Source organism: Ostrea edulis, chromosome 8 (genome assembly GCF_947568905.1).
Source record: "Ostrea edulis chromosome 8, xbOstEdul1.1, whole genome shotgun sequence".
In the NCBI taxonomy this organism is placed as follows: domain Eukaryota; kingdom Metazoa; phylum Mollusca; class Bivalvia; order Ostreida; family Ostreidae; genus Ostrea; species Ostrea edulis.
The window spans coordinates 46,079,685-46,106,911 of record NC_079171.1 but is presented as its reverse complement, the minus strand read 5'-3'; the positions used below and the strand labels follow the sequence as shown (position 1 = coordinate 46,106,911).

The window sequence follows — 27,227 nt, the reverse complement described above, 5'->3', positions numbered from 1 at the left end:
CCTGTAACGAGGTGCTAAACAACTAAAAGTCTAGCGGATAAAAATAGCTCTACGTCACTTGTATGACGACGTAATAGGTAAGCAAAGGATTTCCTCGCGTGATACGATGTTTGTTAATGTATTGACAAACGATTTTTACTAAAAATATGCGACGTTTGAAAGAAATTTACTTTTATATGAATATGCTGTTATTACTTGTTATTTTACTCGGGACACCTTAACCCCACTGTGTGTCCATCACAGTGAATGGTGGAATGCTATAAGCAATCAAATACGTCATACTTAAATAAATCATAAACTAACACACATCTCACTTTTATATACGTTACATAAACATTCATTGAAATCGTCGATACAATGAAATGAATGTAAAATTGTCTCAACGTTCCCTGTACGTTCCTCCGTAACCCCACACGCATACCCGTGTACAGCAGATTATCACCTGTTGGATGATATTAAGACACTCTGTTGGTAAGCATGACCGGTTTACACAGAAAAACATCTACCCCCCCCCCCCCCCCGACTCCACCCTGATATTTCCAAAAACCCGTGATTATCCTTCTCTCGATTTTGTATTCCTTATGTAATTGATGAGATTGATCACCGTTCATTGGTTTAATCTGTTATTGATAGCACCCGCTCTCTAACAAATTCATATAATTTTTTTTTTTTTAATTTGGAAAATGTGTAACTTGAGACTATGCTATATAAATGGTAGCTATACCAGAAAAATGTAACATAGCTTTACAAAACATTTACTTTCTCAGGAAAACTTGGAGAGTTATGGTTCGTGGAGTTACATAGGTTATATATATTTGCATTGGTTTGTCCTGAGGAAAATGTTTGTTTTTCTGAAGGGTGCATTACCAGATACAGTAACGGATATATTTTTTCAGGGTAGTAAACCCAGAAACGTGAGATTGCACTTCCATTTCCGTACAATATATCTTGTTTGTTGTGCTCGGCCTCTCCTTATCATAAGGTAATACACAAAATACGAAGAATCAAGTAGCTTTTAACCATAGCAATAGCGTGTTTGAAAATATAAACCCTCTCTCGTTAGACAGTGTTATTGTTTATCGTATAATAATCATAAATCGCTTGTGTACATCCAAATAGATAACATCTTTTGCTGCTCCATTCTTAAATATTACCATACATATTATATAAGAATATAAATCTGCACATAGATAGTCTATATAACCAATGCATGGTACCTTACAGTGATTAAATTTTAATTAAATTCTAGTAAATTGATTTTCTTTCCGTTCAATTTCTCATATCTTCAGAAGCAGTACTGTATAATTCACATTGATGTAGATACTCACAAACTTCATACGGAAGTCATCACACTACACGTGTCGTTATCAGTGAGTGAGAATTTACTCTTCAGAGTTCTACACATGGTTCCGGTTGTTATGTGTTATTGGGTTGAAGGGGCATAAATAGACTGCACGTTGGCGATTGCACAGCCAGTTTAAGCGTTATGTGTTATATGCTAGCGTTCCTAGTGTCTACTTTAATTAAGTACCACTGATAAGTTTCCTCTGCCTGACCACTCCATGCTGTACAATTAAGTACCAATGATCAGTTTCATCTGCCTGACCACTCCATGCTGTACAATTAAGTACCACTGATCAGTTTCATCTGCCTGACCACTTCATGCTGTACAATTAAGTACCACTGATCAGTTTCATCTGCCTGGCCACTTCATGTTGTACAATTAAGTACCGTTGATCAGTTTCCTCTGTCTGACTTATTCATGCTGTACGAACTCCACAGTGTGGATAGTCTTTGTCGTTGGATAGGTTGATGGGTGTTTAAAGGAATACTGTCCATTTCATAATGTCGTGTAGTTTTTCTGCCTGACTTTTTATCTGCTTCCTTCTGCTAAACCACATTCACTCATCCCTGCGATATTTGAAGCATATATGAAGTGACGAAAATGCACAAAGATTGCATACAGAAAAGGCAGGGTGTATTGATTAATTTGACAAACTTTCTTCAATTATCAGGTGGTAATCTTAAATCCGGGAATATTTCTTAAATGTTATATTTATACAACTATAAGAATGGTGATTAAGGACATTTAATATACAGGGAGTTATTTAAGAACTATGTTAATCTCTTCCTGCAATATTTACATTGTAATATATAGCACTTTTTATTGTTTCCCTCCATGTATTGAGGAATTTCAAGGTAAACTGATGCAACTGATTTTTTTTTTAATTCTTAAACAAACGACACTTCTTTTGCACATCATCAACATTTAAGCTATCGAATTTATATGTATCCATATATCATTTATCACGATAGGGGGACATTACCTGTTATTCCTGACAGCAGCGTTGAACTTAAAACTTTTAAAGAAATAAATGACTGTGTTACTGTATGGAATGTAACGGTAACATATATCATTCATTGTCATAATTTCTGGTAAGAAGTGTATACAAGGGTTACAAACATACATTTTGTTATTTTACATTAACTCTGATCATACACAAGAATGCATTTCAAATGTGAACCTCGAAATTTACAATTTATAGATGGAAATCCTTAATCGTTTAAGAAAATATAGATGAAAGAAAATAGATGGACATAACAAGAAGACATACATATTCAGTGAAAGCTAATTGATGTGTGAGTTAATATTAATCAAGTGTGGTTGATGTTACATGATTCGACCAATTATTAAAAAAAATCTCGAAACTAGATTCTATGACAACTTGGCAAAGACCCTTTGTTATAACCAGTCCGACGTGACAAGCAAAACAATATATCCTGTGTATCCTAATTCTGTCTCCGTTATCTGTTTTCACAGCGCCATACACACTTCCTATAATGTAAACAAACATGGGGTAAATGATGAACGCATATGGGTGAAACAGTTGTTTCTTTGTAAAAGTACTTGGAACATGTAAGCATAATCTTTAAGAAGAAAAGAAGAAGAAAAAACATCGCTCGTTTTTGAGCTTCCACAGGATTGTCGAATATCAGTAGTTAGTAAAAAAAAAAAGCCTGCATTTGTTTATGTGAAATTACTACTTCAGTAGTGAGAGTCTAAAACCGGTCTACTATAAAGGGGCTAGGTTTAAGTATTATCAACTACAGAGGATGATGGCATGACATGGATAATTAAGTTCCTTTCCATCACAACGGAGTGGTATAGACATCAAATGATATAGAAATTCGAGTTTTTGTCCATCTTTCACTCTATTTGCAACTAATATATAACAGCCTTAAATGAAACAATCCAATGTGCACCATGTTCCTATACATTATGTAAAGAACAATTCAACGTTTAAATGAAATGGTGAAGGTAAAGCTTATTTTCCAATATGTTCTCAGTCTTGGTCACTCCTATGTCGTCGCATCAATATTGCGTGCCAATTCGAATTAAGAAAATCTGAATGATGCTTGATTTTCAAACTTATTTACATAAAATATTCTTCCCCAGACAGAAACTGATCTCTCTCAGACAGACGTCTACCGCTACACTGCACTTCATGATTTCCACAGGTCACGGGCCGGTGGTTTAATTGACCAGAAGGAGTTCGTTGTTTTAAGACTCAGACGTATACAGACAGCATGTGCCCCTTCACCACGCGTTCGACATTTACAAATGAGAGTCATGAGTCATACAGTTGATACCTTAAAAATGATTTTCTGTATCGCTCTAGGTGTAGGTGTGTTACGTTGAAATGTCCCCAATGGCATGTGGTGATTAGCGCCAATGATAGATCTAAATTAATGACACTTTAGCTGCAGCATTTACTATCTCACTACAAACTTCCACCAGAGTCCGTTTGCTCACAAACCAAACTCTTCCAGTTAGGCATTGTGGGATAGAGATTTTTTAGGCGGCGTATTCTTTGTGACATCACTGTAGAATGACGAAAAACATAATGGCAAACGTAAATAGTTCAAAATAAGAACGCAAACAACAATTCCAATACTTTATACTATAATTTGAAGAGAGTCTCCCTACTTTTTAATGATCTCTTGATCATTTTATGTTTAAAATAATATCACACTTTTATATTGATGCTCTTAATGTCAATATTTTAAAGCTTTAACTACGAACTACTTCTTTAGTGCTATTTGCCCATGCGATAATCGCGGACTCACAGTATACAAACCTGTATATTGTACTGCGTCACTTATGAGATGTATATAGGTAGGTTACGTAATGAGGTATCGACGGGGAGTTTGTATCTCACTATGGGGACACTACCAGAGGGACATTTCGTTTAAGTTTTTGCCCAACTATCTATTTTGTATTGATTATAGGAGTTATGAGATTGATCAATGTTCGTTATCTTCACCTTTCTTTGGATGCCTACTTTCCTACTTTTCTTAAATACGTTCCCTGAAAAGAACTATATTATAATTATGTTGTAATACATTTAGAATTGATTCAAAAATGTGAGTAAGACTATGCTTTAGATGTGATATACCCTGAACAAGAATGTACAATCCATCTGACTTCCCGTAGCCTTATTTATTTCAGTCATAGAATAGAAGGGTGTGTAATCTATATTCATGTATAGATACACTGTATTTATGTCGTTGAAAACTACTCGACTAGGCAGTCATTTGGATCCGTATCATAATATATGGGGGTTTTGAACTGATTTTGAAACGAACAGCTGATTTGTAACACTTTACAAATATCGGGCGGGATATCAATTCAGCGTAAAACCAACATCAAGCACTAATTTCATATAAGTAATTATCATATTGATATATTTTCTTTCAATAATTGTGCATAAATTGCTTAAAATATTTTAATTGATTTTATAATTGATTTATGTTGCTTCTGACTTATAACACAGTGACATAACATACAGTATCATCACAGTACGTTAACGTTAGAAATACTGTGCAGAAAATATGAATAAATAGGTTTAAAAATGATCCCTCATCGGATGTATTTCTTACGCCCATTACCAGGAAATGAAAAAAAAACCAACAATACAATTTAATTTTCGTGTATCCTCTATATTGATAGAATCTGACCAAGGAAGAGCCTTCCTTCTGAAACTTTACTATAAAAATCCAAATTCTCCCTAGTACGGAATAAATATCTTAACTCATATCCTATCTTAATAATGCTAACATCACTGGTGGTATTTCCCGTCATATCTGATACAAGCTGAAGTCATCGCTATACAAATAGAAAGATGAAATGACCGAAGTAACCACGACTAGTATCAATTTTATTCACGTTATCTAAATTCATTGAAAAGTACATAGCTAATAAAGTACTTGAATTCATTGGGGCGTGTGGTCTTATTACGAGCTCAGCATGTGAGTTTTGAGAATTCCTCTCTTGTCAAACAGCATTAACCAAACTTTCTGACAGCTGGTTACATGTAACGAACCACAGGCATACCATTACGTTGTTAGACTTTAGTATGAAATGTAAAAATAACGAACAGTGATCAATCTCATAACCCCAACAAGCAATACAAAATAGATAGTTGGGCAAACACAGACCCCTGGACACACCAGAGGTGGGATCTGGTGCCTAGGAGGAGTAAGCATTCCCTGTATATACCATTTCATTTACTCACTCATAATATCCTACTAAGAAGAAGAAGATACGAGGGCTTTGATTCACACAGAATGCAATTGCTGCAGTCTTATATAAATTACATCTCCCGAAGTTTAAAGCTTGCGCGTGTTCTTCTAACATCACACCAATCACAACAGGGATACCACAAGGACCTATTTTTGGATCGCTCTTAACCTGTATATATCCCCTTTTATGAGTTATTATTTTAAATATTGATATGTCTAAAGACGAAGACACTCTGCATTTATCTTACAACAATGTACATAACATCGATATAACTTTAAATTCGGAAATAAAGATATGGTATTTATAGAACAAGACGATTCTGAGCACCGAAAACTAAAAGTATATAATCATGTATACACAACAAACGAAGCCTACTTTAGACAAACCAATATTTAACACAAATACTTTTGACGAAAAACTACAATATGTTACAAAATAAATGTAAGGTGTAATTCTTGTGTTCAGTGGTGTTTATTATTACAGCACATTGATAAGAAATGAACTGTAGAACGCGTGTACCTCAGCTAAACGTGTTACTCGTCAGTGAAATAACATTAATGAAAGCAACAGAATGCCATTTATCTTTCTCGTTAAAGCAAAATTACATTAATTAACTTACTGATCACCCATATCATGAAGTCAGTATGTAATTAAGTATTTTTTTTTATTTAAAGTCGGAAACTATATACAGGTAACAATAAACATGAGCTAAGAGCTCTTTAACCGACTATATAGCATAAAAAACAACAAAGCACTAATGATATATAAGTGCATGCATATACATAAAAACAGAAATTTGAAATAAAACAGGACGCATACATGTATACAGACATCACAAGTCATGCATATGTATATATACAGGGACTAGCTATATTAAGATGCACATGCAGCACTGAAAACAGTTTGCAACAGAAACATAAAAATATGGATATATACATAGACTAAATAAATATGCATACCTAAGAGACAGAGCAGAGTAAAAATAATACAGTTAAATGTGTACATGTAAGCTTAGAAGCATAGTTAGAAGTGAGATCAAAATTTTAAGATTTAGGCAGGAGAGGCTGGAATCTGCATGAGCTGCATTTACAATTTAATTCCCCACACCAATTTTGAATATAATTTGAGAATAGATCATGTGATGTAATATTTCTTGCTTCATTTGGCAAAGAGTTCCAGAGCTTTGCTGCCTCATATCTAAAAGATTTAATCCCGCACCTGGTTGTTCCAGGTCTTGGTACTTCCGCTGTATTTGCATATTTAAAATTGTATGAATGTTTTTTAATAACATCTAGATCTTGTAAAAAAAAGTGGAGACATTTTGTTGATAATTTAAAAAAATTCTAAAGCTATTGTTCGCATTCTTCTGGTTTTTAGTGAAGGCAATTTAGATTGTTTTAATAAGTTTTCGTAGGTACTTTTATAGTCACCATAGATAAACCTCGGAGCTCTTTCCTGAATCTTTTCAATTTTGCGGGTGTTTTCCCCCAAAATTTGACATAATAAATGAATGATATATGGTTAATTTACCTAATTTGCTAAGATGGTTGCCTATTCGTTTAAGAACATTTAATTGTCTTGCTGCCTTTTTACAAATATCATTATGCTAGAAACTAACTAAACTTCAAATCTAAGCATAATCTAAAGATTTGGAAAGTCAAACAATGCTCATAATTTTGCAAACGTCTAAATAATGTTCAAACATTCCTAGAAATAATTATAAGTACGGGTAAATATAACTCTCGCTCTTCAATGTTTTGATATCAATGTTGCGACCTTATTTTGTTTTACCTTGAAAAGGAATACATAAAAAAAAAATGATATACTAACCTTGAAAACTCATGTATCATATTTATCTTATACTTCTAATTTAATTTAAAACATGAATTGAAATCGATATAAGTATGGATTGATGTAGCTCCCTGTTTTCATAGCTTGGTCTTATGATTGGGCTTTAATTTACTTGTCTTTGAAATGAAAAAAAAAATAGAAAAAATGTATTTGCCTTCAAAACTAGTACAACTTTCTACAACTCTCACCCATTAATATCTTGGTAGGTGATTTTGGTGACAGATTAATTTGTTTGTTAATTGGTTGCATTTATATTGTAGTTAAATCTTGCTCTTACTGTAACATCACTATTAATTGTCGCTGTCAGAAGTGATCATCATTTCCATTCCACAATGGTACGAATTACCAAATAACTCTTTTGTACCGTAATTATTTCGAATTAAGATATCCGCGTCATTTTTCTTTCACATTCACGTTTTCTTGCAATGCTATCCCTAATTTTGTCAAATTTCTATAATTATGAAGAGAAATATGTTTCCCTTATCCTATCCCGGTGATGGGACGAAATAGAACTAAGCATTGCTATCTAATTTCAAAATCAATTTAAAAAATCATCTGAATTAAACATTGATAGTTTGTTTTCCAATGCTTTAAGGACATTGTGAATTTTATGTGATAGGAGGACAAGACGGAAGAAGAATAGCGACACATTAGTTTTTGTACACTATAGTCGATGTAATTGCCATTCAAAGTGACGTTTTTTCAAAGGTTTTACTTTACCATCGTTTTGACATTCAACACGATGTTAATGATACAATTATTAGTGTTTTATGGCACTGTGATCTCTGTGACGTCTGACAGAGCATGTGATGTATGCTACTGTACAGGTATCGAGGTATACTGCGGTGGGTTAAAGGAAATTCCGACAGACATCCCAAAGAATACAACACACCTGTAAGTATCTTTATTCTGCATATATAATGAACAACACTCTTGTAATGAATTCTACATATATCATAACAACTGAATGCAGTTTTAAAACGCCATCCAAATACGGATGGATATTAAACTGCAGTTCACACAAAGAAAATAAATAGTGAAAATGAACAGTAACCAATATCGTTATTTATATACATAATTCAATAATAGGATAGGGTAAACGCGGATCCCGAAAACACTAGGGACAGGATTGTATGCTTGGAAGAGTAAGCATCCCATATTGACCAGTCATACATATCTGGGAATGGGTACATTTACGGAAGTGTACGAAATGTGCATGCCACGCGACCCATATCTTGGTTGCTATGCAAAGGGTATCACTACTGTAAGCTGAGTCATTTTGCAATCCAAATGCTCCAAAACCAAAATATTTACCAATCACGGATAACCATGTCCTAAATCATAATGTATCGGTTATGCAAAAGCATTCGCTAGGAGTGTTTCCGGTTATGAGTTAAAAGAGAACAACACGCCGCGTCGAGAGGTAGGTAGATCTACAGAAACTTGTAGATTATTTTAACATGGGTATACGCGGAATGAAAGATTCATGTAACTTGTGTAATCCAAGAAGCTAGTGATGTATCAATCACAAACTGACTATTTTATTTTTCTGTATGTTATCCTATCGTTATGCATTTCAGATCCCACAATATATGTAAGGGGATGCTTACTCCTCCTAGGCACCTGATCCCACCTCTGGTGTGTCCAGGGGTCCGTGTTTGCCCAACTATCTATTTTGTATTACTTGTAGGAGTTATGAGATTGATCACTGTTCGTTATCTTCACCTTGCATGTAACCGTTGTCTCAACAACGTACGTTCATATGTTATTGACTTGTGGGAATTTAAAATAAAGGCATTCTTACAAGGCTTGACATTTACTCTTTGAGCACTAAACCAATCGAATTAACTATTTTTACTAGACCTGACCTTACATCCACTAACCCTGACAAACTATCAATAAATCTATTGAAAAACTTTACGTTTGAACTAAAACTTAGTTCATCATAGACAGAGTCTCATAATTGATGTTTTCATTTCAAAACATGATATTTTTCGGAATCTCTAGATTATACCCGACACGGACAATCTTCAGTCCATTAAGAATACGATGATCCCAACATTTAATTTCTTTCTATTGCATCAACCTGTTGTGTTTCTTCCATACGTTTGCTTCTCTTCTCTTGGGACATCTTTCTATGCGGACAAAAATCCGTATTTAGATAGAAAAAAAAACAGCTCTCAGACGTAATTTATTAATTTCATCAAACTCTCTTGCATTAAATAGACATAAACGGTGTTGAATAAAATGAGTTCAATTTTACCTTTCATATATTTAAACCAGACAAAGGTTTACACAGTTTTTGACATTAATTAACAACGAGTATTTTTCGTAAACATCACTTCCGACTGCGACTTATTGATTACAACTAAGAATACATATGTGTCATCACGCGTTTTACATCTGTTCACAAATACCTTCCACGTATTATCTTGTTAAGAATAAAATACCCAGTGAAACAATATCCATTTGATTTCATTTTTCTTAAACACGGCCAGTCAGATTGGTACGCAGCTCAGTTAAGGCTATCCGAGACAAATCACAGTGCTGTTATAAATGTACATATGTGCACTTCGCATCATATGACGTCACAATGTAAAAGTATGTCACAACGTACATGTTTTGATAGCTGTATCGCGGGGAAGTGTCATAATATTTTGTCGTTATTTACTATTGTTATCAAATGATAAGCTGTATACGTGAAAACATTTCTTGTCGAATGATTATATATATTATTCCTTTATGATATAAAATCATTCTCCATTTTTAATATATAGTATGCACGAAGCTGATATTCATATTATATTGTGACCTTGAAATCGCCCCCAATCTGAATGACTGACGTGTTTAAAAATTCCCTCATGTACATAAATAATATCATACTACATGTTCTTCGCACACTGATTTTGACTACAGCTAAGTTCCTTTATATGATCAAGATATAGGGCTCAAGGTGAGTGTGACTGGTTGTCAGGGAATGCTTACTCCTCGTAGGCATCTGGTCTCCTATAACGAACAAGTGATATATTCCATATACCCTGTAAGCAATACAAAATAGAGAGTTTGGTATACACGGGACCCTGGGTGTACAAGAGGTGAGATGAGGTGTGTAGGAGGAGTAAGGATCCCCTATCTATGTAAATATATAACTAATAAAATAGTGTGGCATCCTATTTTGACTTTGCAATAAAGATAGAAACCTTGAGCAATGAAGATAGGAACATTAATATTCGATATAAGTTACCTATATTTCTATCAGTTTTTTAACTTTTCTTTTCATCGCACAAATCTCTAATCGAAATGAACGTATTTTGCGCATATTTTGACATACGGGGATTTGGAGGCACATAAACCAAATATACACCATACTTATATAACATGCTTATACATCAACAACATCCCTCATCATCGAAATGTCCAGTATTGTATTTCAGCAGAGTTTGATATTTCCCTGCATTTCCAAATATGTTCCCGTTATTGTATCCAGGCATCTTAATTACAAACCAACTTTGTGAAGTCTACATATAGACCTGTATATACATAAACCGCATACATACTTTTATATTCGTGTTCTTTAAACTATAGGGCTTGTCATAACTGGTGATGCTGATATTATTTCGAATAAAGACCTAAAATAATGTACTATGATAGACCATCAATTAAAAAAAAGCATCGTTCTTTCAATTGGAAAATAATTGCATGCATATTGTGAATTTGGTTAAACATTATGGTCAGGTTATGGGTTAAATATGAAAGGAAAGAATTTTCACCGAAATGATATAGATTGATAAAACGTATCAAAGGTATATCTAAATAAGATTTTAGACGAAGGGAATCAAAAGTTGTTGCCATCTCCTCGTCTGTGTTTACTAAATTAGAAGTGATAACATCATATAGATTAAATGAGAAAAATGTTTTAGTTCCAGCTAAAAACAATGTTGATAGGGCTCGTTATTACAACTGAATTTTAAACTAACTTGCCATTGATTTCACATCTGATAATCCTATTTACACCCCCTTACCATTTCAAAAGACGAGTTTCTTAAATCCATGATTCGGTTTTAAATATATTTCATAACCAAGAGAATGCGACGAATTGAAACAATATAGGGCTTTGCTCGTCAACTTCACAAACCCTTACAAAGGTACCTTACTGGGTCCAGTGTATGTTTTATCCAACCCCTATTTTGCTCCTCACGAAACTATTAGGAGCTGTAATAGAATAAGTTGAATCCTGTTGTGCTACAACATACAGCATAAGTAGATTAACTCAACTGTGGATCCTAAAATATTGTGAATAACTTTTAGAAAATTGGAATTCAAAAAATAATCTCTAGTCAACAACATCAAACCTAATGACTTTTCAAGGCCTCGGCCACACTTGATGAATATACTTGTCTACCATCATGAACAGTTGCTTCTTCTACAAAAATAGTTAAATGAAATGTATGCATTAAGTGATCAGTCATTCAAAAATAACGTTGTACAACATCCCTTTGATTGTACGCACACGTACTCTGTTGATGACATGAAAAAGAAGCTGTCATCCCTCATTGACAATGTGTTCGTAGTATTTGGTAATCTGGTCTTTCAACATTCTCTTGTATCCCCCACGGTGTGAAATGTGATCCTTTATTAGGTTGGTATTCTGAAGAGAAAAATATTCAATTAATTAACTCGTACATTGAAAATATATGATATTGTGTTCGTACTATTGACATTTAAATATGTCAACGGCGTTTTATTTATAAAAAAAAAATAGTTATTTTCATTTATTCCGATTCTATCAATTCCAATGAACTCCACTATTGGGTCACTGTTAAATAGTTGTTCGGCGTATAATCAGTTTTTTTTAAATTTTATTTAATACAATACCAACAAATATATTAATCATCCATCAAAACTATTTCTTTACAACAACATTATTCTAAATATTCAAATATATATTATACATTAATGAATTTGTAATGAAATATATAATACAATTTTATCCTAAAGGAGGAAACATATTTTTACATCAATTATATTTTAATTATAAATGTATTTCAAATGGTATACAATAAAGTTTACAATAGTTAGATTAAATTGTCAAGTCATGCAAAGCTATTGTTTATCACATGAAAGGCTACCTTCGTTTACCTGTAAGACACACTACCACAAACACCAATACTCTGCCTCCAGGTAAAACATTGTAAAGGAGCCGTATTCCTCCAAACCGAGCCTCTGATATACAAACTTTCTTAAATATATCTTCACTACATATATTTGAATACGATTGTTCTACAATATATCGATATGTATTTAAAACCCCTTTCACTTAGATATATTAATGTTCACTGTTACAAGATATTTCAGTTAGTCTACAATTCATTTTATATTTATACATCTTCAGTAAAATGAAAAACAAAATATTAAGAGCGTCTGATAGAGTTGTTTCATTACAAAAGCCTATGACGATATGTGTCCAAGACATATCAATATTTAATACATTGTTAATCCTTTTCCATATTCTTTTAGACGTTCTGCCGGCATATATAAGTTGTTCTATGTTTTTAATTTCACCAGTTTTCACAATATGTTTGTATATTTGGATTCCATTTGCTAATATTCAAATTATTAATCAAAAGTTTATGTAACAATTGATAGTTAAACTCTGATATTTGTTTATCTGAATTTTTTTGACTTTTAATAGATATATTGTCTTCCATAAATATTTTGGAATGTCAAACCTCACCGTCCAAATGTTTCTGTGATTGGCTTAATATATTTGTTATCAACTAATATGCTATATAAGAAAGATGATTTAATATTCAATGTATTCACAAAGTTATTTCCTTTAAATAATACATGCATGTAAGGTGAACATAACGAACAGTGGTCAATCTCATACCTCTTATAAGCAATAAAAATATATAGTTAGGCAAACACGGACCCATGGACACACCAGAGGTGGGATAAGGTGAGTAGGAAGAGTAAGCATCCCCTGTCGACCGGTTGTCTTTAATATTGATATAGGAAGTCTTTCTTTGCAGTAAGATATGCCGGTATAGCGGTTGAACATTGTTTTTAAATTATAGTATTAATAGATAATATTATTTCTATGAGAGTTTAAATCTTGAAAATATTTTAAATCGCTAAATACACCATTATTATCATATAAGTATTTGGTGTATAGAACTCCTGACTTGACCAGAATGGGAAACTAAATTGGGTGATTTTTTTGGAACTGAAATAAGTTATTTTTCCAAATTGGTAAAGATAAGGAATCGCATGAAGTAGTCATAGAGTTATCTTTAGTCATTGCGGTTTTGTTAGGAACGTAAATTACCTCTTTATAGAACAATGTCAGAACTGTGATGTCTTTATATTCTTGTACAGTTCTTAAGTTTGTTTTAATCAGATATCGCAGCGGTATATTTTCTTTTTGAAAAAAGCCGCCACGATGGCTGAGAGGTTAGATCGTTCGTCCCGAATGCGGAAGGGCGGGGTTCGAATCTCCGCCCTGACAGACATACGTCGTTAAAACAAGTATTAGCAGTTCCATCGCCAAACGCTCGGCATCAGGTGTGAATGTCACGGGTTCTCGGAGATGACCTTAAACACGGATGACTCATGTCACAGTAGGTGTGGCACGCTAAAGAACCTTCACTACTCAATGGCCATAAGCGCCGAACATAGGCCTACATTTGAAGCCCTTCACCGGTCTTGGTGACGTCTCCATATCAGTGTAAAATTCTCGAGTGAGAAGTTAAGCAAGAAAAAATAAATCAATATTTTTGAAAAATATGTTCAAGAAATGCTAAGAGACTGGATTTAATACTTAGCAGACGTGCAATCCAAGACGCTTTTAATGAGAAAAACTTGGATTCAACATCAATAATATTGATTCCACCTTTCAATTTCTTTCCAATAAGTGGATTTCTTTTGATTCTTTCCCCAGTATTACATAGAAAATTAAATATCTTACTGTTCAGTTCCTCAAATATTTTATCAGGCGGATTAAAAATTATCGATACATTGTATTGCAATTTAGAAGTAATGAGATTATTGATTATGTCTTGTTTGCCAAAAAAATGTTAAATTTCGTTTTCCCCAGTTATGAAGTATTCTAATAATTTGATTAATTGTTCCTATCCGACTTTTTTGGACACACTATTTTGTTATGCCTATGAATATACCAAGTGTTTTAACTAAATTGTCTGTTTTAATTACATTTTCAATCTGTTCAAATGTGTTTCATATGCAATATACATTCTGGTTTCTTTAGATTAAGCTTTGGACCTGCGAATCAAGATAATTGTTTTATTGTGTTAATTACTTCGTTTACTGTGTGCACATCCCTTAAGCGGCTTGTGGAATCATCTGTATGTTGTATATTTTTTTTTTATATCTTTGTTAATTCCAATTTCAAAAACATGTATTATGTCAGAAGATTTTATTCTTGTAGCTAACATTTCTGTTGTGATGATGAACAATGATGCTAATATTGGACATCATTGACAAATACCTCTAGGCATTTTGCAAGTTTTAGATATGTATTCGTCATTTTTTTACTCGAAATAAAGGTTTATCGTATAAGGTTGTAATCCAGTTGATAAAAATTATTCCAAAATTTAAAGCTTTTAAAGTTTCAATCATAAAACACTATTCTACGGTATTAAAGGTCTTTCGAAATCTAAAAATAATAAATTGTCATCTTCGTTATGAACTTTACAGTAGTCAAAATATCTTGAATTAGTCGAGCATTGTTCCCTATATATCTGCCTTTAATATATGCTGATTGGTCTATATTTATAAGTTTTAATATGACTGTTTGTAAACGTTTAACCAAAACAAATGCACGAATTTTATAATTGCAATTTGTTAGACTAGTTGGTCTATAATTTCTCACGTTTGACTTTTCACCTTTTTTTTATAAATAAGACTTATTATTGACAGCCTCTGCGATTTTCGGAACGTTTTACTTTCAGAAGATTTTATCAAAGAACTGAAGAAATAATGCTTTATATCATTCCATAAAATTTTGTAAAATTCAACTGGTATAACACCTGTAGCTGGAGATGTATTGTTTTTCATATTTTTAATTACGTCTCTGCATTCGGATAAAAATGGGAGACTATCGCATATATTTTTTTTCACATCTTTTAGTTTATTTTCAATATTTGTTTCTGCGATGTAATTCTTGATTTCATCTACGTTTCGCTTTTCTGAAGAATACAGGTTTTCATTAAAATCGTCAGGGGATCCTCACTCCTCCTGGACACCTGTTCCCACCCTTGGTGTGCCCAGGAGTCCGTAATTGCCCAACTATCTACAATGTATTGCTTATAGGAGTTATGAGATTGATCACTGTTCGTTATGATCGCCTTTCATAGCTGACCCAAGATTTGTTATTGGTATGTTATGTGTTATTACCCTCTACATTTTTTTCCCAATTACATTATTGTGTTAATGCTTTTATTCAAGATTTAAAATAAGATTAACATTTTTCCATACTTTATCCATTTAGCCTTCAATTTTATGTAGACTTCTTTTGATTTATAATCAGTTTTAATCAAGGAAGGACACTGGAAATAACCTCATATGTCAGTGATATCAACAGTTTCGTTTAAAGTCAGCATTTGACAAATGGTATGGTCGTAAAGTATGAAGGAACATGCTCGCATTGATGGAGGGATACTGCTATACTACATATGCATATTTATAAATCAAACATAAACGTTGATGACTGAATTTCTTACATGAATCCACATCAATCTCCAATTTATAGTATCTCTGACAAATTATTTAAAAAAGGAAGGGATTTCTATTGAATGCAAGGTGAAGATAACGAACAGTGATCAATCTCATAACTCCTACAAGCAATACAAAATATATAGTTGAGCAAACACGGACCCCTGGGCACACCAGGGGTGGGATCAGGTGCCTAGGAGGATTAATCATCCCCGTTGACCGGTCACACCCGCCATGAGCCCCATATCCTGATCAAGTAAACGGAGTTATCCGCAGTCAAAATCAGTACTGAAAGGTCATTAGATGTTTACTATCAGCTGACTGACATATAACATAAAAGTTAGTGACAAACTAAAGCGTTATTGAATAACTGTAAAGTGACTTAATCTGAAACATGGTGACTGGAAGTTGAGTGAGTAATAATTAAAATTAGCTTATTGATTACTGAAATCTGACTTAAAACTAAATCAAGTGTGAGTAAAAGATACCCTAAATGTGGACGATTGGTCGGTAAATGATGACTGAATGAAAAGTTGACAGTGATTGAATAATCACTGAAAACTGACTGAATGTTCCAATCATTCAGTTGATTGAGGGGTTACTGAACTGCATCAGAAAACTAGCAGATAATACTTTTATCACTGACAATTCGCGTACCAATACACAAAAAAGTGGGTTGACTCAGAAGTGAGATTTCGTCTTCTTAAAGATATGCTCATTGAGGAACTCCAACATCATTTCAATATTAGCTTCAGATTGGTTGTGTTTGTATCTACCAAAGTTAATTTGGATGACTGATTGCAAGTAGGCAGGCTATCGACACATATGTTAGTGTTAAAGGGGTTTCGAAAGTGTCGTTTCAAGTCATCCTATCGCAAATTCTATGGCCGTATGACCAAGTCGTCAACTGCTTGACACATGGACCATGCGGATCTCGTGTGTAACAAATTGATAGGAATGAATTGCCGTTTACTTAATACATAAATGAACCGAGGGTTGGATTTGGGGTTGTCGTATGGTAAATATAAATATTATATTATGTTATTGTCTTTTCACGGAATTCGATTTCTAATGCTGAGATGACTTCGAATAATACCAGATTATTTAATATTTGATTTGAAATATAAATCAGATGTTACTCACGGTGTAGACTCAATCATACTCACATTCGGTGTGTATTTTTCTGATGATTCCCACATTTTAGTCAACATTTATCAAAAGTCAAGAAAAATAATTGAAAGTAATGACAGATCCACGATTCGTGATATTGCCAAAGCTGTTGGCGTATCGCTATGGCGGGTGCATTTCATTTTGAAACGTACTTTGGTTTCTGCAAGATTGATACTGCATATGTTGGCAGAATGGTACGAGTACAAAACGCTAACAAATTGCTCAAAATATTTCCCAAATGCAATCAAAGACAATTTGCAACATTGTCACTGGTGACGAAACATGGGTTCACTATTTTGAACCAGTAATAGCATCCACAAGTCAAATTCCGTCATTACGTAATGTTATGTGACTCTATACAAAACGGTGTTTTTTAAAACACGGAAATATATTATTTTCACTCTGTCAGTAACAAAACCCGTAATAGAGTTTAAGACAGAATTTCCTTATTGGTCAAAACTGTTTAATATTGTCTTATAATACTGGTCTTTATATACTCCTATTTGGATTGAAATACACGCTTGTTTGCATAAAATGCGCCAAAATTATCAAAGATAATAAAAGTCGCGATTTATTTACCGTCAGTTTTTCTAAACAACCAAGGTGCATGAAACTGTTACTTGTTACAAAAAGACTTCCGAGAATATGCTGAACAAAATGATTATAAACATTTTATTACAGATGCAAAATTCATCATGTTAATAAACTGCATGAAGTAAGTAGTTTTCAGCCGAATTGTTCACAGTTTTCTCTAAGAGGTTGCATACATGTTACAATGTCAGATACATTCAGTATTTTCCCCACTTTAATTTGATATATATGTTTCTCAAGTAAACAACAGCGCTAAAGAGCACTTTCAGAAAAATTATAAAATTACATATACATAGCTTTTTCAAATGCAGAAATGAATAATAAGGAGTAAAAATACACACGTTTATAAATATAGATAGATAAATGAATAAATAATGAACGTGAATAAGTAAGTACTAAATGAAAAATACACAGAAAGTCAATGAAATACACAAGCATATTCTTAATTATTATGTCTATTAAATATAATCACTGCATATCACAGCACACAATTTAAAATTAAAATTATATAAAAAGGTAAATCATGTTTCACTTTTTTAAAACTAAAACTACTTGTATATGTATACTTATATTTATTGTTTGTTTGTTTGGTTTTTGTTGTTGTTGGTTTTTTGGTTGTTTTTTTTTTTCTTTTGGAGACAGTATTGTTCTATATATCTTATGGTCACTTTCCTTGATTTGATTTTCGATTTGATTTGTACGTATTTCATTCCATATATAATATACAATTATACAATATGTTTGAGTAATATTTCTGACAACTTATGAGGTTCCGACTTTCCTTCTACGAGGTTTTTGTGATATGTCTTGTACTACAGAATTTAGTCGCCTTTTACGACAAGTAAGGGAATACTGAGGACCTATCTAACCCACATCGTGCCAATACTTTATTTTGGTGTCAAAGCCTAAGCCTTTTGATCTTGACCTTGAATAATTTAGGGGTTTAACCTACTTTTAAGAAAACTGAACGTACCCTACCTTATGAACTATATAAGATAGTGCTTTCACAATATGCATATAGATTACCTATGGTAGATACTAAAATTTTATGCACGATATTTGACCTTGGATTTTGACCCAAATTTGAAAACTTCAATGTTATTCAATTGTAGCTTTTAGGGCTCTCATAGATTCCTTGTGACACTTTTTAAATTATCGTAGGTAGAAAGCCCTCTAATTGTTCGTGAACAATAAGGATTACTTGTCGTTGTTATTATTATTATGTTATTGTGATAACTCAATATTAACACATTATTAACGTCCATGATTCAGTTACCTCTTGTTTACACCTGCCAACATTAACTGTAACTTCAGAAATCTTCACGAACCTCCTAATTTTACAACTGAAGAGCTTAGAATATGTTGCCAAAATAAGAATAATGTTGGTGTCACCTTGAGACTGTTGCATCGACCTAAACGAACTTATTCCGCCATTCATTCTGGCGATTATTCTTTACTCGAGTGTTGTAACAGGTACAGCTCAATCTTTTACAATAACCATATTTTTTATCTTCCTGGTTTCAATCTAAAGTAAGGAAATAGGTAACGAGGTTACCATTACGATGAGTATTGACATTGTATATACTGTAGCATAGATACAATTTGTAACGTATAATGGTCACCATTACGATGCGTATTTACATTGTATATAGTTTAGCATAGATACAATTTGTCACGTGTAGAGGTCACCATTACGATTATTATTTACATTGTATATAGTGTAGCATAGATACAATTTGTCACGTGTAGAGGTCACCATTACGATGAGTATTTACATTGCATATATTGCAGCATAGATACAATTTGTCACGTGTAGGTCTTCATTACGATGAGTATTTACATTGCATATAGTGTAGCATAGATACAATTTGTAACATGTAGAGGTGACCCAGCCAGGTGCTGATCTCACGGGATTTGATACAATTGTCGTTGTTATTATTATTGTGTTGTTGTGATAAGTCAATATTAACACATTATTAGCATCCATGTCTCAGTTACTTCTTGTTTACACTTGCCAACACTAACAATGACTTCAGAAATCTGCACAAACCTCCTCATTTTACAACTGAACAGCTTTAAATAGGTTGCCAAAATAAGAATAGTGTTGGTTTCAAATTGAGACAGTTGCATCGAACCAAATGATTTTATTCCGCCATTCATTCTGGTGATTATTCTTTACTCTAGGGTTGTAGTAGGTACAGATCAATCTTTTACAATCACCAGATTTTTTAATCTCCCTGGTTTCGATCTAAAGTAAGGAAGTAGGTAACGAGGTTACCATTACGGTGAATATTTACATTGTATATAGTGTAGCATAGATGCAATTTTAACGTGTAGTGATCATCATTACGATGAGTATTTACATTGTATATTGTGCAGCATAGATACAATTTGTACCGTGTAGAGGTCACCATTACGACGAGTATTTACATTGTATATAGTGTAGCATAAATACAATTTGTAACGTCTGGAGGTCACCATTACGATGAGTATTTACATTTCAAATAGTGCAACATAGATATAATTTGTCATGTGTAGAGGTCACCATCACGATGAGTATTTGCATTGCATATATTGTAGCATATATACAATTTGTAACGTGTAGATGTGACCCAGCCAAGTGCTGATCTCGCTAGCTGTTACTTTGCTTGCTTGATCAAGAGAGATACTCTACAACATCGAGGCAGTATAAGTTCTAGCTAATATTGTTTGTTACCCACAAGACTGCCCGGGAGGCTTTGCCCCGAAGCTTAGCTTGTGTCCTTTCTGAGCTTTTGGTACCTGCTTAGTAACGACACCCGCTGTTCCCGACGATAACAGTCGTCGTTTCCGGACGAAGCCACGTCCTTATCCAGAGATTCGAAGAGACTCTAACTGAAGAAGACCTCCTAGCAAACACCAGAATTTGATATAAATTGGCAACTTATGTCTCCTTCTCAACCTTTGTTGTTTGTAACTGTACTATAGCTATGTTTCTTCCCTACGGGGCATTTTCTTTATCCACGATCATGCCCTTGAGCTCACAAATAAAGGATTTTAGGTCCCTCTGGCTAGTCTGCTCTTCTGTAAGGAGAACCTCTATTTTTTAATCTTTTTGTATCGCATTCTCCAGCTCCCTTTTTTCCAGATGAGACAGGCAATTTTGAAGGATGAAAATCTGATTGGTATGCATGTCTTCCTTTTCAGCCTCCATGAACTTCATATCGATGAGGTATCTTGTCGAGCTTTTCTGTCATCCCTGAGTTTTAGTTTTCTTGAACTTCCTCAGAGGCCCTGGAATATTTGTATTTCATTTGCGCAAGCTGTGCTTGCCAGTAAGTCTCTTTCCCCTCAACCTTCCTGTGAGTTTGGTTATTTAACTCTTGAAAACGTTTTGTTCTGAAATCCACATATTACAGCAGTCATTGTACAGTTGTCTCTAACACAGCCTTACGTTATCCCTTAGCTTCCCCCTCCTCCTAACAGTGTTTCACCAGCTCTATTAATTTCTCTCACGTGTCATCTGTCTGTCCTGAGCTTCGTTATGTTCTCGATTTATGGCCGTGAAGTCTACTACTTTTTCACTTCTTTGCTTTAATTGTGAATTACCCTCTTTCAAAAATGACACAATTTCCTGCTCTTCTTCATACAATGTCTTAACTTCCTCTTGATATTCACCGGTTTCCTTTTTTTTTTTTTTGGTTTCTTTTCTTCCCCATATGTTTCCTAATCTAATATATAAGTTTTTCTTCCCCGTTTTCTTGCATCAAACATAATTTATCTTTAGTAGATTATTCTCACATATCACTTTTTGATATCAGCAATTTTCCGCATTCCATTTCTGCAGAATTAATTCCATAATATCATATCTATTGCACTTTTCAGTGACGATTGTTCTTTTGTGGTGACATCGTATAAAATACTCTGGTCATTTACCTTATTTAGTAAATATATGAATGCATGTTTCATTGTCAGCTGTTCATCTACGAATACTGGTCATGGTTTGTTCAACAGTGAATGTATTTTTGATGAAAATTTCAGAATATATTCTTGATATGGTCTTCTCATGTTCTGCAGCTGAGTTCCATAGGTTTCTAGCAAGGTAATCACATAATCACTGTTTCATGGCAGAATGATATTCTGGGATATTTAGCCTCACATCGGGACTAAGTTGAAGCGCAATCGTAAGTGAATCATCCTTCAAGCAGAAATATAACTCCTCTGTCTGTCTACGGGCAGTCCAACGGAATCTGTATGAAATCATGTTTGATTCAATCCACAACAAATTCTAGATTGTGTTGTTTTTTACCATTGGAGATTGTTACTATTTCTTTGGGCTCATCAAGATTAGTAGTTTCGTGATTATGTCCAATGTATTCATTTCAATATTCAAATTTCCGTATATTGCTTCTAAATATATGGTGATGAGAGTTTGTATTTCTATCATTAACCTGGTATCAAACGTGTGATTAATTCATTGGTTGTTTTTACATGTAGCTGTCAGGCATAGTTTCTTCCGAGTTTTTGTTATAGCCATAATTGTGATTATGCATCTAATATTGTGGCATCGTATTTGCCACTACACCCTATCACTGGGTCAAATGCTGTCTGATGTGTTTCATACTTAGGTCTTTCTTGTCATACTGATTTTGCCTATGGATAACTCCGTTTACCTGATCAAGATACAGGGCTCACAGCGGGTGTGGCCGGTCGACGGTTAATGCTTAATTCACCTAGGCAAATGACCCCACTTCTAGTAAACCCAGGGGTCCACGTTTGCTCATCTCTCTATTTTGTACTGCTTATAGGAGTTATGATATTTATCGCTTTTTGTAATCTTCAGCTTTTAATCCCCATCATCGTCTGCATTTCCTGCATAACATTCATATATGTCATCATCTGTTGTTGCATCATTTTCATCCATTGCATGGCATATTGCTTTTTTTGTTTCTAGTATAGTTGACTGAGCATACCATGTCCAGATACACCAACATGCGTTGATATTTTATCTTGCTTCCCCTCCCTTTGAAGTGGAAATGTTTGATTTCCCATTTCATACCCTTCAGCGTTTTGAGGTTCCAAAGTGGTTTGGGATGGAATTGTCTATTTCTAAAATACATGTATTTGTCGTTTTGTTGTTTATTCAGAGATACACTTTATTTATCTGGGAAATAAGGTTTCGTTACCTTTTCATCACCTTGGTTCTACCTTACAATATATTTTATTCACTAACAAATTGAAAACAAAAAATATAATTTTTTCCCACAAGTATCTAAAGTTCCAAATAAACGAGAGAAAAAAAAGTAATTCCTCTTCAAGGAAAACGACTTAGCTGTCCTTTATTTTCTTCTCCTACTTAAGATTAATAATTTGCAAGAATATGATACTTTGTCGCTTATTCATTATGTTTACACTTCTATTAACAGCAAAAAACAAAAAAAAAAAAAACAAAAAAAAAAAAACGTTGCCACCAATTATTACTAATTCATTTGATACAAGGTGGAGATAACAAACAGTGATAAATCGCATAACTCCTATAAGCAATAAAAACTAGATAGTTAGGTAAACATAAAGAACAGAACAAGAAGAAAAACAAAAGAACAATTTTAAAAATTAACAAATATATTTATTCAAATATTATTACAATGAATCAATAATGACAATTTTTTAGTGTCCTTGGCTCAGTTACCTCTACTTCACACCTGTCAAAATTAACCATGACTTCTAAAATTTGCACGGACCTCTAATTTTTACAACTGGACAACTTAACAACTAATTACTGACAAGTAATCTGACCAATAACTCAAAATGCTAACGACATGCTGTATTTATACATAACATATGTTTACCAAGAACCGGGTGTAAATAATTAGATAACAAGGTCCCCATTATAATGAGTATTTACATGTTATTTAGAGCAACATATATAAGAAAGTCTTAGATCACATGGTAAGCCTAAAGCTTCCAACTCGGTACACATGTACCTTTGACAAACATCGGCACTACAAACTCAAAATGTCTTTCAGTCGGAAATCTCATCAGCAATGCTATGTAATGCTGAACAATATACATGAGTGAATGTCCGTAAAATCACCACTGTCAAATGTCAGCATTCTGCAAGTTCTATGGTCGGTATAGAGATCTAGTATGAGATTACAAGCTATCATTAAGTCAATTGCTAATTATATGGTAAGGTAAACTAGTAATGAAATTTACAATTTGCCTGTTGAAAGGTACCCCCCAAAACGAATCATATATATCACATTTTCATGAAACCATGGGGTATAGCCTATTTGATTTCAATAATCTGATTATCTACAAAACAGTGTCACCTCATTATGGGAATAATTAGAGGAGAAGTTCTGAATCGTGTCACTTGTTATGGAAAACATATCAACATACATTTATTAATAATATATACAATGTTGACATCATTCAATGTCATTAACAAAGTAATCCGTCGTCGCTGTATATACTACTATTCTGTTCTCTCAAACTTATTTATAACTCCCAAAGTTCATAGCCAAAAGTTTAACATAGTTTGTATTGTGAAATCTACAGTGGGAATTGTTTAATTGTTTAAAGAATCTAGCGGATGACCCATAATGTAAATGAAATGTGTGAATATAACGAACAGTGATCACTCTCATAAGTCCTATAAATAATAGAAAATTAAGAGTACGGCAAACAGGGACTCCCGAACACCTAATTATAGTTGTGATGGGTTCGGGTATTTAGGATGAGTAAGTACCCCCTTTCTCCAAAGAACTTTTTCTTCATATCTTCCTTTTTTATGAAACATACGAGAAAAAACCACCCAAACAGAATACTTGTATGATTACATAATTACATCATGACGATATAAATTACAATGTAATGTGTTGATTTTAATTGAAACTTTAAAACCCTCTGTAACATCATTATAGCAAAATCAATTTATCGGTCAGTAACGTTTCAAAACATTGACCTGTTAGTCTGTCGACAATAGCTACGTTCAATACGATTTTCGATTGGGGAACATATGATAAAGACTCTGTCATGTCTTTTACTTCGAGTTCACCACGATATTTGAGAACTATATACGAATGGAAATAGGCATTGTCAATGCATAACTCGACTTTGATGTAGATAAATGTCAAAGTAAAGGTCGCAGCGTGTCTTTTTGTTTTCTTCTAATTTCACCAACCATTTTTGAAATACAGCCACAACGAATTACAAACAAAGACAACTGGATTAAAATCATATTCCTCACCATCAAGTCATCCAAACCGTTCCTTTGTTCAACACCACTTTGATTCCACGCGCAATTATTGCGAAGTTGAAATTGAAATATGCTGAAGTCCCCATTGACAATAATGTCGTACTTTTTGTTATCAGGTCTTCTAATAGTCTGTTGGAATTTCCATGGGCAAAAATTGTGTTCCTCCGTTGATTGATATTTTGTTACATTCCCACCAAGCAGAATTTATTAAAAGGCTTGGATGTGAGAAGGAAAAAAAATATCTTGCTGGAGCCTTCAATGCTAAATTTAAGGATGTCGACGACGTTGTATCTATCAACACTGATGCTTTTCATCCATATGTCGATTCGATATATCCCTGAAAACTCGAAATAAAAGACATCAGAGAGTCGTCATCTTATTTTTCATACTTAGATGATATTTTATTGAAAATATATATTAACGGTAAAGTAACAACTCAACATGATGATAAACAGGATGATTCCAGCTTCTCCGTCTTTAATTTCCATAATGATGTAGCAAAAATTCAATGCCCCCAGCATATGTGTGCTTGGATCTCTAAACAGACTTGACATGCAAGAGCTTGTTCTGCGTATGAACATTTTCTTGGGATTTATACAACCCATCTGTGTTCGTTATCTTCTTCTTTCATTTTGAAATGAAAGAAGTTGATCAACTGAAATAGAACGGATAGGCTTCTGAGATATAAATTACATATCTTATTATTCGAGATATGTTCCATTTATCATGACCAGATTGCAAGTAGAGATGGCAGTAGATGATTTATAAGCGGTCTACAACAATTCAGTCCAAGCAAAATGAAATATGTTAAAAATATGCATCAAAATCTTGCATGATATGGTATTGTAAATATGAAATGTTACTATCGCTACTGCAGGTAAAAGTCTTCTCAAAAGAAACCGTGTCTTACATTTATGATTTCAAATATATTTTGCAAGTCAATAACAATATTGGTTCAAGTTATATCCATGATTTTTACAAAGTATTAGATCCATGGTTTCGTGATTTTTTAATGATAAAAGAAATCCAGATGGAATGGACTCGGAGTTTTATTCCATATACATCAGCTCAGGTGGGTGTAGATGGTTTTAAATAAATTGGCGTTCTTTGAAAATATACAACAGTATCTATTTATCGAATCGTTCAAACATCTCTTAGGGTGAAAACCTAAAAGTATAAATGCATACTGATACATCACAAAAACGTCCATTCAATATCCAAATACTCATTCACATCAAAATATTTTCCAAAATGTTTCAGGCATTGAGTTCGTGGCATGCAAAATCATTGCATTATTCGTCAATCATAAATCACACGACAGATAAGCAGTTTGATTGTAGACAACATCAACAATTGTTTCAATTTGTCATTGTTGTAAATGGCGTCTGGTATGTTGAAACGGACTGTTAAGCACTTCTTTGCAAGCTTATTTTGATGTCGGATCAACCCGCCTATCTGATTAAGAGAAAGAGTGCACACCGGGTGTAACCAGTCGACATGATATGCTTATTCATTGAATCATGTTGTGGTGCCTTTCTAAATCTCCACCATATATCTATATTGAAAGTGTCTGCAAACAGTGTCATTATACATTCAGCTCAATTCGTGAAGAAATAGAGGAATAGTTATGAATTTTAACACTCGTTGTCGAAAATAATTTAAAACATAATGATCGCATTTATTCAGTTATATCAGAGACATTATTGGACACTGACTATGTACATTTCTTTCTGTTTCAGGAGGTTATGTGGTAATCAAATAACAAATATAGATTGCATTTATTCAACAATATCAGATACATCAATGGCATTGACTGTATAAATGTATTTCTCTTTAAGGTACTTGTATGCCAATCAAATAACAGAGATACCACAGGCAGCATTCTCCGATCTGGTGAAATTACAAACTCTGTGAGTGTATTTTAAATGTATTTTTGTAGACTTAAATAAAATAGGAGGCTAAATGGCAATCAAATAAAAGCGATACCCCCGACAGCGTTCTCCAGTCTGGTGAGTTTACAAGAACTTTAAGTGTATTTTACTTTTTGAAAAAAATAAA

General features: G+C 33.5%; 1 protein-coding gene and 1 long non-coding RNA gene across 9 annotated transcripts in view; one reads left to right on the top strand and one right to left on the bottom strand.

The window, feature by feature from the left end:
- LOC125661351 (multiple epidermal growth factor-like domains protein 10) overlaps nucleotides 1-27,227 on the bottom strand; it is a 296,347-nt gene that overhangs the window by 107,903 nt on the left and 161,217 nt on the right. The window lies entirely within an intron of this gene.
- On the top strand, nucleotides 8,097-27,121 carry LOC130049132 (uncharacterized). Its single transcript, XR_008797641.1, has 2 exons — nucleotides 8,097-8,329; nucleotides 27,008-27,121. It is a non-coding gene; the product is annotated as an uncharacterized LOC130049132 (long non-coding RNA).